Here is a 6338-nt window from a genome sequence, read left to right on the forward strand (position 1 = left end):
CCTCAAAAAGCAGGCTCTAATTCCAGTGAAGGAATGGACATGATATTTAGGCAGGAGAAAACAGGCAAAGGGCAAAATCTTCCTTCTTCTTTGTCCTTTTATAGGCTTCCAGCAGAAGGTGTGACAAGACTAGAGGTGGTCTTCCTACCTCAGAAGATCTGGATTAAAGATGTGTCTTCCCACCTCAAAAATACAGATTAGAGGTCGATCTTCCTACTTAAAATTAAGCAAAATCCCTCACATGAGTACCCCTCCTCTTAATCCAGATGAAGTCAAGGTGACTGCAAATGACCCTATCCTCTTCCAATCCAGAAACATAATACAGTGAACACCACATCTAGTTGTTTTTTGTTTTGTCTTGTTTTGTTTTTACCTTTTTATAATTTCCCTTGTAGTCTGTAAAACAATGATGGTTAATAGCTAATGTCCAATGAGAGAGGTTTTTCACAAGTCAGAGATTCCTAATGTTTACAATGTGTTCTTTGGGAGAAAGAAGCAATTCATCCCAATGGATAGAAAAAAAAAAGAGAGAGAGAGAAATACCCTTTTGTGATGCAAGATAGAAGAATAAAAGTTAGGGGGCTGGTGAGATGGCTTAGAGGTTAGGAGTGCTGGCTGCTCTTCCAGAGGTCCTGAGTTCAATTCCCAGCAACCACATGATGGCTCACAACCAACAAGCATCTGTAACAAGATCTGGTGCATGCAGGCAGAACATTGTATACATAATAAATAAAATCTAAAAAAAAAGAATAAAAGTTAATTGAACAGTATAATATTCCTTATACCTAGAAGTTAAATTAGGAAAGGTACTTGTGAAGATAGTGAAAGGAATAGTTAAAAATTATACATGGACAACTGTGTTTCTATATTTCATATTTTTATGCTAACTTAGTTTCCTAGCGTTCATTCTCTAACGTTGCTCTGCTCTTTTCACATCCCTTCATGTCTCAAGTTAAACACATGTTGTTAGGATCCTGGAGAAGTCTCACAAAAGACGACCATCTATGGATGCAATCAGCGAGAACATTTATTATTCCAGCATGATGGGCCAGCCTACAGAAAGGCAAGATGCTGACGACCCCAGCAGGAGTTCACAGGTTCCTTTCAAGTATATCCAAGGGAAGGTTCTATGCAATTAGCTCATCTCAGATATGAGTGTCTTAAGTAAGGGGCAATCACATCAGCACATTCTAATTGGCTAGTGCTAGTTAGGAACTGGTCAGGGCTCCACTTCTCCATTTTGTGGCAGGCCCACACAAGTCCCAGGCTTTATCCTTATTTGGTTATCAGCTTGAGCTTACTGATTATGGAGGGTGATTCAGGCCTGGCCTGGCCTAGTACTGCATGAACCAGATCTCCTCCTTGCCACTGGAGATATTGGAGATTGCTTGTCCTTTGTTCATGGCTGTTCCTCAGAAACTGCTTGCTCAGTCTCAAGAGACTGAAATGGAGGCCTGATCTCTGAGAGAAGACTGAGCTGCCTGTTACGGTGTCTGCTCGGTTCTTTCAAAGTAAAGGTTATCCTTTTTTGATGAAAATCTAATCTGAGGGAGGAGTGATGAGCAAAGGGGTCAAGAACAGGCTGGAGAAACCCACAGAAACAGCTGACCCGAACAAGGAGGAGCTCATGGGCCCCAGTCTGATAGTATAAGGCAGACCCAGACCCCCTGAAAGCGTGGGTGTCAGTTAGGAGGCTGGGCAGTCTATGGGGCCTCTGGTAGTGGATCAGTATTTATCCCTAGAATACAAATGAACTTTGGGAGCCCATTCCACATAGAGGGATACTCTCTCAGCCTAGACACATGGGGAAGGGCCTAGGCCTTGCTCCAAATGATATGGCAGACTTTAAAGACTCCCCATGGAAGGCCTCACCCTCCCTGGGGAGCAGAAAAGGGATGGGATGGAGTTTGGGGGGAACAGGGAAGGAGGGGAGGGAGAGGGAACTGGGATTGACTTGTAAAACAAGCTTGTTTCAAATTTAAATAGAAAAAATATTATCATAAAGAAAAAGAAAATCTAATATGTTACTTTGCTTTTAGATCTATCTATGGCTTTCTTTGATAATAAAGGCAACACTTGACATGGCCCACATGTGTAGTTCTACTCTGTCAGCCTCAATAGCTGTCAGTCCTCACCCAAATGGACTAAGAAGCCATTGTTGACTCTTTTATGAAGTGCTATTTAAATATTTCCTCATGCTTGGGCTTGGTGGTGCAGGCCTTTAATCTGATCACTTGGGAGGCAGAGGCAGGAGGATCTGTTTGAGTTTGAGGCCAGCCTGCTCTACATAGCAAGTTCCAGGCTAGCCAGAGTTTGGAGAGAGAGCCTGTCTCAAATAAATAAGTAAGTAAGTAAATAAATAAATAAATAAATATTTTCTCATGTGTAATTAACCTCATTTTTATTAGTGTGTACAAATCAGCTTGTACTAGGAATGCTAATTTGCACTGATAGTAGAAGTTATAAGTATGTTTTCTACTTTGTAATTGGTGTTTACTTAATAAAATATTTGAAAAATATAAATGATAAATTCTGCTTTAACACTATGAATTACTTATCTTCTGTGTTTGCTTTAGTTTCTGCCTCTTTTTCTTTATAAAACTCTTCCATAAAGCTAGGTGGTAGTGGTGCATGCCTTTAATCCCAGCACTCCGGAGGCAGAGGCAGGAAGATCTCTCAGTTTGAGGTCAGCCTGGTCTACAGAGTGAGTCCCAGGACAGCCAGAGCTAAACAGAGAAACCCTGTCTCAAAAAGTTTTTTCTTCCGTAGAAAAATGGTAGATTTGGATGATCCATTCTATGTCTCCTCACAGGAATATCAATTCAGTCAAATTCCATATGCACAAACACCTTTACTTGAGGAAACAAACTGGGTAAAAAGAATAGTAATAATTACAAAAGCCAAATATAAAAATTCATAAAAATTAAGGAACATCAAAGAGCTTAAATATAATGAAATCTTTACCGAGAATATATATATAAAAAAAAATTGAAGCCCTTGCTGCTTCCTGAATTATCATCTTGCCTCTGACTTTAGAGAATTTTCTTGTTTGTTGGATGAAGTAGTGTGTGGCATAATTCCCAAGGTTGCCTTCACCTTACTTCATATTTGTTTCTTTCTGTTTACCAAACTTAGCAACCTCAAATACCCTTTCCGAGTCCACTGATCCCTTTTCCATTATTTTCTTGAGTCTGCTCTTGAATCACTATACATAATTTTTCATTCCAGTCACTGGTTTTTTGCTTTGGGTTGGAAATGGACAGTTCAGGTTGAAATTCATCCTGCCTTCCTGACCACTGAACTCCCTGCTATACCAAGATGCCATCAGCAAATTGTTCCTATCGTGCTACTTTCTACACACAAGTAGCTGCCCAGTACATCTTTTTGCTTCTGTTCCAGGTCAACCAGGTCTACACAGTAAGTTACCCTCCATCTCTCTCACACACACATACACAAAAATATATAAATACACACTAAATACATAAGAATTTTTTAATGAATCAGAAATAAATGACTGATTAAAGAATAAGACAGAGAAAAGTCCAAAGTTGGAGTTAAAGCGCCTACAGTTAAGATTTTGGCAGAACACATTGATCCAGTCCAGTTTCAGGCTCCCCACATATGTGCCTTGTTTAAATGTGCACTTCTCACTTGACAGATCTTCAAAGCAATAGGTGGGAATGAATGACAGAAATTAAAGTTGATCGTGAATGGATTTCACTACCTCTCAATGGATCTGAAAAGTAAAATTAGTGTAAGGGAGAGAAGGGCGAGTGGAAGACAAACCTCAAGTTGAAGCCGGCCTACAAAATCCTTGAGGAGCTGAAAGGACCCCCCTGGAACTGGAGTTACAGGTGGTTGTGAGCCACCTGACATGGCTACTGGGAACAGAACTAAGTGGACATGTCGACATCTCTTTACTTGGCACATTTTTACATGAATCCATATGTCTAGTTTCCTCTACTTTCTGTACTAAAACAGGCACACCCGATTCAGACTGAATTAAAGGTTACCAAGACACTGAGTTTCCCTGAGTCCCCTTCTGGGTCCTGTGAACTCTGACCTCTCTCTTCAAACGTGCTTTCCTTGCCTGCAGGACGTTGCTTCCAAGTTTGCTTACATTCTTTGCTTTAACTGGCTGAGACTGGACAAAGCACTCTAGATCATACAGGTCCCTTCGTCGTGGTTAGCTCTGCATTTTGCCCAAATACAATAGAAAAAAAAATTATTGCCTGGTGAAAATTGATGTTGCCATATTAATTTACCATCACAAGTGGAACTTAGTTTATTAGTGATAAGGTGTCTTTCTCTGAGCCGGGTGGTGGTGGCGCAAGCCTTTAATCCCAGCACTAAGGAGGCAGAGGCAGGCGGATCTCTGTGAGTTCGAGGCCAGCCTGGTCTACAGGATCTAGTTCCAGGACAGGCTCCAAAGCCACAGAGAAACCCTGTCTCGGGGAAAAAAAAAACAAACAAACAAAAAAAACAAACAAACAAAAAAGAAAAAAACAAAAAAACGTCTTTCTCTGTCTCTCTTTGTCTCTGTCTCTCTTTCTCTTTGCGGCTTTAATATAAAGTGCAGTTGGTGTAAAGATTCCAGCATTATGCTGACCTGACCCTGTCTCCTGGCAGAATGCACTGAGGCAGTACCCGGGTCAGCCCAGGGTTCCATGGCTACACAGGTTGCACACAGGTGCAAAGGACTCCTTTAAAAGAAAGACCTACCCCCTCACTTCCGTTCTCTTTCCCACTCTCTTTGCTGTTCCCCTGGGGCAGACAGGACTTTGCCTGTCTCTCTCTTCTGTCCTCTCTGTCTCTTTACCTCTTCTATCCCCACTCCTCACTTCCCTTTCTAATACAACTTCTCACTTAAGCTCCATCTGCCTGGCATGTTTGTGTGTGGTCCCCTGCCTGCCGCCCACCTCAGTCACCCTTGCCTGCCAAGGAATCCACCAAGGTTCCTCACGCTTTATTCCCAACAGTTAGGTCTAGGCAAGCATGTGACGCTAAGTTATATTCCCAGCCTTTTATCCAAGTATATTCCATCTTGTACCCTTGCCCATCACTTGCCTTTTCCCATCAGTTCTTGTTCTCCTCGGATGCCCTCCCATCCACCAGATTCGTGACTACATGGCTTATCATCTTTAAAGGAATGTGGGGTTGCATAATAATTCTTGTTCATCAATCAACTTCAGTGTTATTACGATGGTTCACGAAAATGCAAGGCAGGGCTTTTGTTTAAAGATTGACTCAGCTAAGTGTGATAGAGGCCTACAGTGGGCAGTGCAGGCAGGAAGACCAGAAAGTCAAGGTCATCTGGGTCACTTAGAAGTCTGTCTCAAAAAAACAAAAGCAAAAAACAAGCACACAAACTACAGGCAAGACTGAATGCATATGGCTAAACTATGTGTTTATAATGAGTACTATAAAATGCCAAAGTATCTGTTGCTCTTCAGATAGTATGCAATGTAATTTTTTTTTTACTAATTAGTTAATTAATTGACTTCATTTCCGTTTTTTGAGACAGGGTCTCACTCTGCATCTCTGGCTGGCCCTATGTTCAATAGGCTGGTCTTCAGCTTACAGAGACTGCCTACCTCTGCTTCCCAAGTGCTGGAGTTATAGGTGTTCCCATTATATCTTGTTTAAAATGAAACAGACAGCCAGGGAGTGGTGGCGGCACAGGCCTTTAATCCCAACATGCCAAAGCCAGAAGCAGGTGGGTCTCTGAATTCTAGGTCAGCCTGGTCTAGAGTGAGTTCTAGAACAGCCAGGGCTACACAAAGAGATCTAGTCTTGAAAAGAACTAACTAACTAACTAAATAAATAAATAAATAAATCAGACTTTCTTTTTAATTAAAAAAAATGTTCTATGAAATGTATTAACTATTCAAAAAAAAAAATACTATCATAGTGCCAGTAGAGGGTGACAAAACACTGCTTTTCTTTCAATGTTAAGGGAAAAAAAAATCTAGAAAATAATTTTTAAAGCAAAAATCCTTTTTTTTTTTTTTTTTTTTTTTTGCCAAAGAGATTGACTAGGGCACTGCTGAGAGGGAAAAGAAATAAAACTAACAATAGGCTAGGGTGAGTGGCACGTACCCTTAGTCCCAAGATTTGGTAGGTAGAGGCAGGCAGATGCATCTGGAAGGCAGGTGTGGTCCCTACTATACCACCAACCTCGCTAGTGGACAGATCTCTGAGTTTGAGGCCAGTTCTGGGCCATCACTGGCTACACAGTGATTCTTTGCCTCAAATAAATAAATAAATAAATAAATAAATAAATAAACAAACAAACAAAACAAAAACCAAATAGTAACACCCCCCCCCCAAAAAAAAAA

The sequence above is a fragment of the Phodopus roborovskii genome, unplaced genomic scaffold (assembly GCF_943737965.1).
Source record: "Phodopus roborovskii unplaced genomic scaffold, PHOROB, whole genome shotgun sequence".
NCBI lineage: Eukaryota > Metazoa > Chordata > Mammalia > Rodentia > Cricetidae > Phodopus > Phodopus roborovskii.